Consider the following 14,041-nt stretch of genomic DNA (forward strand, 5'->3'; position numbering starts at 1 on the left):
CCCTAACCCCTAGACCCTAACCCCTAATGGGCTGGAGGCCCAGGCCAGACCTTCTGGTGAGTCCCCTAACCCCTAGACCCTAACCCCTAACCCTAACCCTAATGAGCTGGAGGCCCAGGCCGACCTTCTGGTAGTCCCTAGCCCCTAGACCCTAACCCCTAGACCCTAACCCCTAATGAGCTGGAGGCCCAGGCCGACCTTCTGGTGAGTCCCCTAACCCCTAGACCCTAACCCTAGACCCTAACCCTAATGAGCTGGAGGCCCAGGCCGACCTTCTGAGTGAGTCTCCTAACCCCTAGACCCTAACCCTAACGAGCTGGAGGCCCAGGCACGACCTTCTCAAGTCAATCCCTAGACCCTAACCCCTGGACCCTAACCCTAACGAGCTGGAGGCCCAGGCCGACCTTCTGGTGAGTCTCCTAACCCCGTAGACCCAAACCCCTAACGAGCTGGAGGCCCAGGCAGACCTTCTGGTGAGTCCCTAACCCCTAGACCCTAACCCCAATGAGCTGGAGGCCCAGGCCGACCCTGGACCCTAACCCTAACGAGCTGGAGGCCCAGGCCGACCTTCTGGTGGAGTCCCCTAACCCTAGACCCAAACCCCTAATGAGCTGGAGGCCCAGGCAGACCTTCCTGGTGAGTCCCCTAACTAGACCCTAACCCCCCCAATGAGCTGGAGGCCCAGGCCGACCTTCTGGTGAGTCCCCTAGCCCTAGACCCTAACCCCTAATGAGCTGGAGGCCCAGGCAGACCTTCTGGTGAGTAACCCCTAGACCCTAACCCCTAACCCTAACCCCTCTAACCCTAACCCCTAGACCTAACCGACCTTCTAACCCTAACCCTGGACCTAACCTAATGAGCTGGAGGCCAGGCCCCTTCTGGTCGAGTCCCCTGGCCCTAGACCTAACCTAGCTAATGAGCTGGAGGCCCAGGCAGACCTTCTGGTGAGTCCCTAACCCCTAGACCCTAACCCCTAGACCTAACCCCTAACAGGGCTGGAGGCCCAGGCCGACCTTCTGGTGAGTCCCTAACCCTAACCCCTAGACCTAACCCTAATGAGCTGGAGGCCCAGGCCGACCTTCTGGTGAGTCCCCTAACCCTAGACCCTAACCCTAACGGCTGGAGGCCCAGGCCGACCCTAACCCCTAGACCCAAACCCCTAATGAGCTGGAGGCCCAGGCCGACCTTCTGGTGAGTCCCCAAACCCCTAGACCCTAACCCCTAATGAGCTGGAGGCCCAGGCCCCTGGTGACCTAACCCCTAGACCTAACCCCCTATCTTCTGGTGACCTAACCCTAGACCCTAACCCCTAATGAGCTGGAGGCCCAGGCCGACCTTCTGGTGAGTCCTAACCCCCTAGACCCTAACCCCTAACGAGCTGGAGGCCCAGGCCGACCTTCTGGTGAGTCCCCTAACCCCTAGACCCTAACCCCTAATGAGCTGGAGGCCCAGGCAGACCTTCTGGTGAGTCCCTAACCCCTAGACCCTAACCCCTAACCCCTAACGAGCTGGAGGCCCAGGCCGACCTTCTGGTGAGTCTCCTAACCCCCAGACCCTAACCCCTAACGAGCTGGAGGCCCAGGCCGATCTTCTGGTGAGTCCCCTAACCCTAGACCCTAACCTCTAACGAGCTGGAGGCCCAGGCCGACCTTCTGGTGAGTCCTAACCCCCTAGACCCTAACCCCTAATGAGCTGGAGGCCCAGGCCAGACCTTAGACCCTAACCCCTAACGAGCTGGAGGCCCAGGTCCCCTAGAGTCCCCTAACCCCTAGACCCTAACCCCTAATGAGCTGGAGGCCCAGGCCAACCTTCTGCTGAGTCCCTAACCCTAGACCCTAACCCCTAGACCCTAACCCCTAATGAGCTAAGCCCCTAGACCCTAGACCTTAACCCCTAATGAGCTGGAGGCCCAGGCCAACCTTCTGGTGAGTCTCCTAACCCCTAGACCCTAACCTAACCCTAACCCTAATGAGCTGGAGGCCCAGGCAGACCTTCTGGTGAGTCCCTAACCCCTAGACCCTAACCCCCTAACCCCTAGACCTAATCCCCTAATGAGCTGCTGGAGGCCCAGGCAGACCTTCTGGTGAGTCTCCTAGACCCTAACCCTAATGAGCTGGAGGCCCAGGCAGACCTTCTGGTGAGTCCCCTAACCCCTAGACCTAACCCCCTAGCTGGGCTCAGGCCGACCTTCCTGGTGACCCTAACCCCTAATGAGCTGGAGGCCCAGGCAGACCTTCTGGTGAGTCCCCCCTAACCCCTAGACCCTAACCCCTAGACCCTAACCCCTAACCCTGGACCTAACCCTAATGAGCTGGAGGCCAGGCCGACCTTCTGGTGGTCTAACCCCTAGACCCTAACCCCTAGACCCTAACCCCTAACGAGCTGGAGGCCCAGGCCGACCTTCTGGTGGTCCCTAACCCCTAGACCCTAACCCCTAATGAGCTGGAGGCCCAGGCAGCTGGACCCCTGGCCGAGCAGGCCGACCTTCTGGGTGAGTATCCTAACCCCTAGACCCTAACCCTAGACCCTAACCCTAGACCTAACCCCCCTAACCCTAATGAGCTGGAGGCCCAGGCCGACCTTCTGGTGAGTCTCCTAACCCTAGACCCTCCCTAACCCCTAGACCCTAACCCCTAATGAGCTGGAGGCCCAGGCCGACCTTCTGGTGAGTCCCTAACCCCTAGACCTAACCCCTAACGAGTTGGAGGCCCAGGCCGACCTTCTGGTGAGTCTCCTAACCCCCCAGACCCTAACCCCTAATGAGCTGGAGGCCCAGGCAGACCTTCTGGTGAGTCCCCTAGACCCTAGACCTAACCCTAATGAGCTGGAGGCCCAGGCAGACCTTCTTGTGGTCCCTAGATCCTAACCCCTAGACCCTAACCCCTAGACCTAACCTAGACCCTAACCCTAATGAGCTGGAGGCCCAGGCCAACCTTCTGGTGAGTCTCCTAACCCCCTAGACCTAACCCCTAACGAGCTGGAGGCCCAGGCAGACCTTCTGGTGAGTCCCCTAACCCCTAGACCTAACCCCTAACCCTAGACCCTAATCCTAATGAGCTGGAGGCCCAGGCAGACCTTCTGGTGAGTCTCTAACCCTAGACCTAACCCCTAATCGCTGGAGGCCCAGGCCAACCTTCTGGTGAGTCTCCTAACCCCTAGGCCCTAACCCTAACGAGCTGGAGGCCCAGGCAGACCTTCTGGTGAGTCCCCTAGACCTAACCCCTGGACCTAACCCTAATGAGCTGGAGGCCCAGGCCAACCTTCTGAGTGAGTCCCTAGCCCCGCTAGACCCTAACCCCTAATGAGCTGGAGGCCCAGGCCAACCTTCTTGTAGGTCCCTAACCCTAGACCCCTAACTGCGAGCTGGAGGCCCAGGCAGACCTTCTGGTGAGTCCCTAGACCCCTAATCCCTAACGAGCTGGAGGCCCAGGCTGACCTTCTCGTGAGTCCCCTAACCCCTAGACCTAACCCCTAACGAGCTGGAGGCCCAGGCAGACCTTCTCGTGAGTCCCCTAGATCCTACCCTAGACCTAACCCCTGGACCCCTAACCCCTAGACCTTACCCCTAGATATAGATATAGACCCTGTAACATGATATAGACCCTGTAACATGATATAGGCCTCCAAATGAATATTGATATGGTGAGGCTAAATGCTAATACTAACGTCCTGTGTGTGAGAATATTGAGAGGGGAGGCTGAATGCTAATGCTCGTCTTGTGTGTGAATATTGATATGGTGAGGCTAAATGCCCCAATGCTGCGTCCTGTGTGAATATGGATACGGTGAGGCTAAATGCTAATGCTCGTCCTGTGTGAATATTGATATGGTGAGGCTAAATGCTAATGCTTTCGTCCTGTGTGTGAATATGGATATGAGTGAGGCTAAATGCTAATGCTACGTCCTGTATTAATATGGATATGGTGAGGCTAAATGCTAATGCTACGTCCTGTGTGTTAATATGGATATGGTGAGGCTAAATGCTAATGCTACGTCCTGTGTGTTAATATGGATATGGTGAGGCTAAATGCTAATGCTCGTCCGCATGTTAATATGGATATGGTGAGGGCTAAATGCTAAAATGCTACGTCCCGTGTGTTTGTGTGTAGCCGCGGGAGCTCTAGAATGCTTTGAAGAGGTCATGCCAGCGGCATACGACAGATCCACAGAGAACAGGTCGTCCCTATGGAGCAGGCCATGGTAAACCCACACACCCCGACGCACACTCACATACACACACACACTTACTCACATATACACACTCGCATACACACACACACACACACACATACTCACATATACACACTCACATACACACACACACTTACTCACATACACATGTACTCACATACACATGTACTCACATATACACACTCACTCACATATACACACTCACACAAACTCACACACACACACATACACACACACACACACACACACACACATACACACACACACACACACATACACTCACACACACACACACACACACACACACACACACACACACACACACACACACACACACACACACACACACACACACACACACACACACACACACACACACACACACACACACACACTCACACACACACACACACACACACACACACACATATACACACACACATATACACACTCACTCACATATACACACTCAAATGTAAACAGTCTTTCTCCCAATTACCTGGTAAGAGACAGCTTGACTGATTTATGTTCTTCCTCAACGTTCCTACTGTTCTCTCTCTCTCTCTCTCTCTCTTCTCTCTCTCTCTCTCTCTCTCTCTCTCTCTCTCTCTCTCTCTCTCTCTCTCTCTCTCTCTCTCTCTCTCTCTCTCTCTCCCTCCCTCTCTCTCTGTCTCTCTCTCTCTCTCTCTCTCTCCCTCTCTCTCTCATTTCTTCTCTCCCTCCCTCGGCTTCTCTCCTTGTCTTTCTTTCTCACTAATATTCACATATAAATGGTGGCCCACAGAAATTTGTCCGAGCACGGGTAAGCTTGGTGTCTGTGTGTAGTTTGTGTATATTTCTACACAGAGGTTCAGAAACGACCCCTTGACTTTGTTGTTGTGTTGCAGCCTGAATTTAAAATGGATTTTAACATTTAGATGTTGTATCAGTGGCCTATACACAATAGCCCATAATATCGAAGTGGAATAATGTTGTTTTTTCAAAATGTTTACAAAAGTAATTAAAAAATGAAAAGCTGAAACGTCTTGAGTCGATAAGTATTCAACCCTTTTGTTGTTCTGGCCTTAATAAGTTCAGGCCTTAGTAAGTTCAGGTTGCATAGACCCTCTGTGTACAATAATAGTGTTTAACATGGTTTTTGAATGACTACCTCATCTCTGTACCCCACACATACAATTACACTATATACAAAAGTATGTGGACACCCTGTCAAACTAGTGGATTTGGCTATTTCAACCCGTTGCTGACAGGTGTATAAAATTGCGCACCAACCATGCATAGACGAAAACTGTCAGTAGAATGTGTATTATTGTGAAGTGGAAACGTCTAGGAGCAACAACGACTAAGCCGAAAAGTGGTAGGCCACACAAGCTCACAGAACGGAACAGCAGAGTGCTGAACAACGCCACTCCACTACCGAGATCCACACTGCCACTGGAGGCAACGTCAGCACAACAGCTGTTCCTCGGGAGCTTCATGAAATGTGTTTCCATGGCCGAGCAGCAGCACACAAGCCTAAGATCACCATGCGCCATGCCAAGCGTCGTCTGGAGTGGTGTAAAGTTCAAGGTCCTTGGACTCTGGAGCAGTGGAAACACGTTCTCTGGAGTGATGAATCACGCTTCAACATCTGGCAGTTTGACGGACGAATCTGGGTTTGGCGGATGCCAGGAGAACGCTACCTGCCCCATGCATAGTGCCAACTGTAAAGTTTGGTGGAGGAGAAATAATGGTCTGGGGCTGGTTTTCATGGTTCGGGCCCCTCAGTTCCAGTGAAGGGAAATCTTAAAGCTACAGCATACAATGAAATTCTAGATGATTCTGTTCTCCCAACTTTGTGGTAACAGTTTGGGGAAGGACCTTTCCTGTTTCAGCATGACAATGCTCCAGTGCACAAAGTGAGGTCCATACAGAAATGGTTTGCCGAGATCGGTGTGGAAGAACTTGACTGGCTTGCACAATGCCCTGACCTCAACCCCATCGAGCAAATTTGGGATGAATTGGAACCCCGACTGTGACCCAGGCCGAATCGCCCAATCTCACTAACGCTCTTGTGGCCGAATGGAAGCAAGTCCCAAGCAGCAATGTTCAACATCTAGTGGAAAGCCTTCCCAGAAGAGTGGACGCTGTTATAGCAGCAATGTTCAACATCTAGTGGAAAGCCTTCCCAGAAGAGTGGAGGCTGTTATAGCAGCAATGTTCCTACATCTAGTGGAAGCCTTCCCAGAAGAGTGGAGGCTGTTACAAGCAGCAATGTTACAACATCTAGTGGAAAGCCTTCCCAGAAGAGTGGAAGCTGTTTTAACAGCAATGTTCCAACATCTAGTGGAAAGCCTTCCCAGAAGAGTGGAGGCTGTTATAGCAGCAAAGTAATACTGAAAACATGCATCCTGTTTGCAACAAGGCACTAAAGTAATACTGAAAACATGCATCCTGTTTGCAACAAGGCACTAAAGTAATACTGAAAACATGCATCCTGTTTGCAACAAGGCACTAAAGTAATACTGAAAACATGCATCCTGTTTGCAACAAGGCACTAAAGTAATACTGAAAACATGCATCCTGTTGGCAACAAGGCACTAAAGTAATACTGAAAACATGCACCCTGTTGGCAACAAGGCACTAAAGTAATACTGAAAACATGCATCCTGTTTGCAACAAGGCACTAAAGTAATACTGAGAATTGCATCCTGTTTCAAGCAAGGCACTGTAATCATGTTATGCATCCTGTTTGCAACAACATTTACATTTAATTTAAGACTTATGCATCCTGTTTGCAACAAGGCACTAAAGTAATACTGAAAACATGCATCCTGTTTGCAACAAGGCATTCACTTATGAATACTGAAAACAGTCATCCTTTGGCAATAGGCACTAAAGTAATACTGAAAACATGCATCCTGTCCTGGCAACAAGGCACTAAAGTAATAGGAGAAAACATGCATGGAGTTTGCAACAAGGCACTAAAGTAATACTGAAAACATGCATCCTGTTTGCAACAAGGCACTAAAGTAATACTGAAAACATGCATCCTGTTTGCAACAAGGCACTAAAGTAATACTGAAAACATGCATCCTGTTTGCAACAAGGCACTAAAGTAATACTGAAAACATGCATCCTGTTTGCAACAAGGCACTAAAGTAATACTGAAAACATGCATCCTGTTGGCAACAAGGCACTGGACAAGTAATACTGAAAACATGTGGTGGCAAATAATTTTTGATCGTGAATACAAAGTGTTGTTTGGGGCAAACTCAAATACAACACACTACTGAGTGGCTCTCCACACTTTCAAGCATAGTGGTGGCTGCATCATGTTATGGGTATGCTTGTAATTTACATTTACATTTACATTTAAGTCATTTACAGCGCTCTTAAACAATGCTACTTACAAATGTGCATTCACCTTATGACATCAGTAGAACAGTCACTTTACAATAGTGCATCTAAATCTTAAAGGGGGGTGACTGAAGGATTACTTATCCTATCCTAGGATAACGATGAGGGGAGTTTTTCAGGATAAAGGAGAAACAGAATGGAGCTAAGAACAGGCAAAATCCTAGAGGAAAACCTGGTTCAGTCTGCTTTCCACCAGACACTGGGAGATTAATTCACCTTTCAGCAGGACAATAACCTAAAACACAAGGCCAAATCTACACTGGAGTTGCTTACCAGGAAGACAGTGAATGTTCCTGAGTGGAATAGTTACACTCTTGACTTAAATCTACCTGAACATCACTAGCATTAAGATCTGCTAACCAATATTTTCAAGCATAAAGTGGTGATTTGATTTGATTTGATTTGCTTGTAATTGTTAACGATGAGGGAGTTTTTCAGGATAAAAGCCTGAACATCTGTGGAAAGATCCTGGAAATGGTTGTCAAGCAACGATCAACAACCAATGAGCTTGAAGAATATTTTAAAGAACAATGGGCAAACGTTGCACAATCCAGGTGTAGAAAGAGTTTAGAGACTTACCCAGAAAGACTCCCAGCTGTAATCACTCTTAGAGACTCACCCAGAAAAGACTCCCAGCTGTAATCACTCTTAGAGACTCACCCAGAAAGACTCCCAGCTGTAATCACTCTTAGAGACTCACCCAGAAAGACTCCCAGCTGTAATCACTCTTAGAGACTTACCCAGAAAGACTCCCAGCTGTGATCACTCTTAGAGACTTACCCAGAAAGACTCTCAGCTGTAATCACTCTTAGAGACTTACCCAGAAAGACTCCCAGCTGTGATCACTCTTAGAGACTTACCCATAAAGACCCCCAGCTGTAATCACTCTTAGAGACTTACCCATAAAGACTCCCAGCTGTGATCACTCTTAGAGACTTACCCATAAAGACTCCCAGCTGTGATCACTCTTAGAGACTTACCCAGAAAGACTCCCAGCTGTAATCTCTCTTAGAGACTTACCCAGAAAGACTCCCAGCTGTGATCACTCTTAGAGACTTACCCAGAAAGACTCCCAGCTGTAATCACTCTTAGAGACTTACCCAGAAAGACTCCCAGCTGTAATCACTCTTAGAGACTTACCCAGAAAGACTCCCAGCTGTAATCACTCTTAGAGACTTACCCAGAAAGACTCCCAGCTGTGATCACTCTTAGAGACTCACCCAGAAAGACTCCCAGCTGTGATCACTCTTAGAGACTTACCCAGAAAGACTCCCAGCTGTAATCACTCTTAGAGACTTACCCAGAAAGACTCCCAGCTGTAATCACTCTTAGAGACTTACCCAGAAAGACTCCCAGCTGTAATCACTCTTCGAGACTCAACCAGAAAACTGTAATCACTGCCAGAGGTGCTTCTACTAAGTATTGACTCAGGGGTGTGAATACTAATGTACATTAGATATTTCTGTATTTCATTTTCAATAAATGTTCTAACATTTCTCAAAACATGTTTTCAATGTGTCATTATGGGGTTTTGTGTATCGATGGGTGAGAATAAAACATCTAGTAAATCCATTTTGAATTTAAATTGTAAGACAACTAAATGTGAAATAAGTCAAGGGTGTACTTTCTGTGTATGTGTGTATATACCAGTCAAGGGGTGTACTTTCTGTGTGTGTGTATACCAGTCAAGGGGTGTACTTTCTGTGTATATACCAGTCAGAGGGTGTACTTTCTGTGTGTATATATACCAGTCAAGGGTGTACTTTCTGTGTGTATATATACCAGTCAAGGGGTGTACTTTCTGTGTGTGTGTATATACCAGTCAAGGGTGTACTTTCTGTGTGTGTGTATACCAGTCAAGGGGTGTACTTTCTGTGTACCAGTGTGTACTTTCTGTGTGTGTATATACCAGTCAAGGGGTGTACTTTCTGTGTGTGTATATATATACCAGTCAAGGGGTGTACTTTCTGTGTGTGTATATACCAGTCAAGGGGTGTACTTTCTGTGTGTGTGTATACCAGTCAAGGGGTGTACTTTCTGTGTGTGTATATACCAGTCAAGGGGTGTACTTTCTGTGTGTGTATATATATACCAGTCAAGGGGTGTACTTTCTGTGTGTGTATATATACCTGTCAAGGGGTGTACTTTCTGTGTGTGTATATATACCTGTCAAGGGGTGTACTTTCTGTGTGTGTATATATACCAGTCAAGGGGTGTACTTTCTGTGTGTGTATATATATACCAGTCAAGGGGTGTACTTTCTGTGTGTATATATACCAGTCAAGGGGTGTACTTTCTGTGTGTGTATATATACCAGTCCAAGTGTACTTCTGTGTCTGTATATATACCAGTCAAGGGGTGTACTTTCTGTGTGTATATACCAGTCAAGGGGTGTACTTTCTCTGTGTGTATATATACCAGTCAAGGGGTGTACTTTCTGTGTGTGTATATATACCAGTCAAGGGGTGTACTTTCTGTGTGTGTATATATATACCAGTCAAGGGGTGTACTTTCTGTGTGTATATATACCAGTCAAGGGGTGTACTTTCTGTGTGTGTATATATACCAGTCAAGGGGTGTACTTTCTGTGTGTGTATATATACCAGTCAAGGGGTGTACTTTCTGTGTGTGTGTCAAGGGGTGTACTTTCTGTGTGTGTATATACCAGTCAAGGGGTGTACTTTCTGTGTGTGTATATATACCAGTCAAGGGTGTACTTTCTGTGTGTATATATACCAGTCAAGGGGTGTACTTTCTGTGTGTATATATACCAGTCAAGGGGTGTACTTTCTGTGTGTGTGTATATACCAGTCAAGGGGTGTACTTTCTGTGTGTGTATATACCAGTCAAGGGGTGTACTTTCTGTGTGTGTATATATACCTGTCAAGGGGTGTACTTTCTGTGTGTGTGTATACCAGTCAAGGGGTGTACTTTCTGTGTGTGTATACCAGTCAAGGGGTGTACTTTCTGTGTGTGTATATATATACCAGTCAAGGGGTGTACTTTCTGTGTGTATATATATACCAGTCAAGGGGTGTACTTTCTGTGTGTATATACCAGTCAAGGGGTGTACTTTCTGTGTGTGTATCTGTGTGTGTGTATATAAGTGGGTACTTTCTGTGTGTGTGTATACCAGTCAAGGGAGTGTACTTTCTGTGTGTGTATACCAGTCAAGGGGTGTACTTTCTGTGTGTGTATATATATACCAGTCAAGGGGTGTACTTTCTGTGTGTGTATATACAGTCAAGGGTGTACTTTCTGTGTGTGTATATACCAGTCAAGGGGTGTACTTTCTGTGTGTGTATATATACCAGTCAAGGGGTGTACTTTCTGTGTGTGTATAGGGGTGTACCAGTCAAGGGGTGTACTTTCTGTGTGTGTATACTTTCACCAGTCAAGGGGTGTACTTTCTGTGTGTGTATACCAGTCAAGGGGTGTACTTTCTGTGTGTGTGTGTATATACCAGTCATAAGTGTACTTTCTGTGTGTGTACCAGTCTTTCTGTGTGTGTATATATACCAGTCAAGGGGTGTACTTTCTGTGTGTGTGTATACCAGTCAAGGGTGTACTCTTCTGTGTGTATACCAGTCAAAGTGGTGTACTTTCTGTGTGTGTATATATACCAGTCCACTTCTGTGTGTGTGTGTATACCAGTCAAGGGGTGTACTTTCTGTGTGTGTATACCAGTATACCAGTCAAGGGTGTACTTTCTGTGTGTGTATATACCAGTCAAGGGGTGTACTTTCTGTGTGTGTTGTAATACTCTGTGGTACTCGTGGTGTGTGTTTGTTATACTCTGTGGTACTCGGTGTGTGTTGTAATACCTGTGATACTCGGTGTGTATTGTAACACCTGTGGCACTCTGTGTGTGTTGTAATACCTGTGGTACTCTGTGTGTGTTGTGATACTCTGTGGTACTCGGTGTGTGTTGTAATACCTGTGATACTCGGTGTGTGTTGTACTACTCTGTGGTACTCGGTGTCCAGATTCAGTAACTAGACCTATCTGAAACACGGCCCTCTTCAGTAACTAGACCTATCTGAAACACGGCCCATTTCAGTAACTAGACCTATCTGAAACACGGCCCATTTCAGTAACTCAGACCTATCTGAAACACGGCCCATTTCAGTAACTAGACCTATCTGAAACACGGCCCATTTCAGTAACTAGACCCATCTGAAACATGGCCCTCTACAGTAACTAGACCCATCTGAAACATGGCCCCTTCAGTAACTAGACCCATCTGAAACATGGCCCTCTTCAGTAACTAGACCCATCTGAAACATGGCCAGATTCAGCGCCTAGACCTATCTGAAACATGGCTCTACAGTAACTAGACCCATCTGAAACATGGCCCTCTTCAGTAACTAGACCTATCTGAAACATGGCCCCCTCTACAGTAACTAGACCCATCTGAAACATGGCCCTCTCACAGTAACTAGACCCATCTGAAACATGGCCTCTTCAGTAACTAGACCCATCTGAAACATGGCCCTCTACAGTAACTAGACCCATCTGAAACATGGCCCTCTTCAGTAACTAGACCCATCTGAAAACATGGCCCCTTCAGTAACTAGACCCATCTGAAACATGGCCCTCTTCAGTAACTAGACCCATCTGAAACATGGCCCTCTACAGTAACTCAGACCCATCTGAAACATGGCCCTCTACAGTAACTAGACCCATCTGAAACATGGCCCTCTTCAGTAACTAGACCCATCTGAAACATGGCCCTCTACAGTAACCAGACCCATCTGAAACATGGCCCTCTTCAGTAACTAGACCCATCTGAAACATGGCCCTCTTACAGTAACTAGGCCTATCTGAAACATGGCCAGATTCAGCGTCTAGACCTATCTGAAACATGGCCCTCTTCAGTAACTAGACCCCATCTGAAAACATGGCCCCTTCAGTAACTAGACCTATCTGAAACATGGCCCTCTTCAGTAACTAGACCTATCTGAAACATGGCCCTCTTCAGTAACTAGACCCAACTGAAACATGGCCCTCTTCAGTAACTAGACCTATCTGAAACATGGCCCCCTCCTCTCTTTCAGAGCACCCTCAGCCAGAGCATCCGGCTACTGCAGAGGACAGCTGAGGAACTACCTGTGAGGACACACACACACACACACACACACACACTCACTCACACTCACACTCACACTCACACACACTCACACGCAAGCACACACACACACGCAAGCACACTCACACTCACACGCAAGCACACACACACACACACACACACACACACACACACACACACACACACACACACACACACACACACACACACACACACACACACACACACACACACACACACACACACACACACACACACACACACACACACACACACACACCCTAACTCACCTGTCTCTCTCAGGTGAAGGTGACTAACGTCCTTAGTGCCATCGACGAAGCAGAGTACCTCATCACAAACAACGCTTCACGCGTGGTTAAACAGGTAAACGACTACGGACGGACGGACAGACAGACAGAGAGATGACACACACAACGCTTCACGCGTGGTTAAACAGGTAAACGCACTACGGACGGACGGACAGACAGACAGAGACACAGCCACAACGCTTCACGTGCCAAGTGGGTTAAACAGGTAAACGCACTGCCGCGGACGGACGGACAGACAGACAGAGACACACAACGCTTCACGCGTGGTTTACTACGGACGGACGGACAGACAGACAGAGAGAGACAGACAGACAGACACAATAACGCTCACGCCGTGGTTAAACAGGTAAACGCACTTGACGGACGGACGGACAGTTAAACAGACAGACCTGACAGACAGACAGACACACATAACGCTTTCACGCGTGGTTAAACAGGTAAACGCACTACGGACGGACCGGACAGACAGACAGAGAGACAGACAGACACACACAACGCTTCACGTGGTTAAACAGGTAAACGCATTCTACGGATGACAGACAGACACACACACACAACAGGCAGACAGGCAGACAGACAGACAGGCAGACAGGCAGACAGATTGTGACAGACAGACAGACAGACAGACAGACAGACAGACAGACAGACAGACAGACAGACAGACAGACAGACAGACAGACAGACAGACAGACAGACAGACAGACAGACAGAAACAACCTCTCGTTGTCCTGCAGGAGAGAGATGTCTACATGCAGAGCCTGAAGTTGGATACTTCAGACAGTACACAGACTGGGTCAAAAACTCTGTGTTATCAACAAAGTTAGAGTTATATACTGTCCGTTCTGAAAGTTCAGGGTCACTAGAAGGCGGTGGAACACAGGACTGATGGTTATCTGTTAGAGTTATACCGCCGTTCTGAAGTTCAGGGGTCACTAGAAGGTGTGGAACACAGGACTGATGGTTATCAAGTTAGAGTTATATACTGCCGCTCTGGAAGTTCAGGGGTCACTAGAAGGCAGTGGAACACAGGACTG

General features: G+C 48.0%; 1 long non-coding RNA gene across 1 annotated transcript; it reads left to right on the top strand.

The window, feature by feature from the left end:
* Positions 1–4,124: 4,124 nt before the first annotated feature.
* On the top strand, positions 4,125–13,769 carry LOC124029971. Its single transcript, XR_006837879.1, has 5 exons — positions 4,125–4,199; positions 4,975–4,992; positions 12,647–12,700; positions 12,982–13,062; positions 13,742–13,769. It is a non-coding gene; the product is annotated as an uncharacterized LOC124029971 (long non-coding RNA).
* The last annotated feature ends 272 nt before the right edge of the window (positions 13,770–14,041 follow it).

Source organism: Oncorhynchus gorbuscha, unplaced genomic scaffold (genome assembly GCF_021184085.1).
Source record: "Oncorhynchus gorbuscha isolate QuinsamMale2020 ecotype Even-year unplaced genomic scaffold, OgorEven_v1.0 Un_scaffold_8500, whole genome shotgun sequence".
NCBI classification, from domain to species: Eukaryota; Metazoa; Chordata; class Actinopteri; order Salmoniformes; family Salmonidae; genus Oncorhynchus; species Oncorhynchus gorbuscha.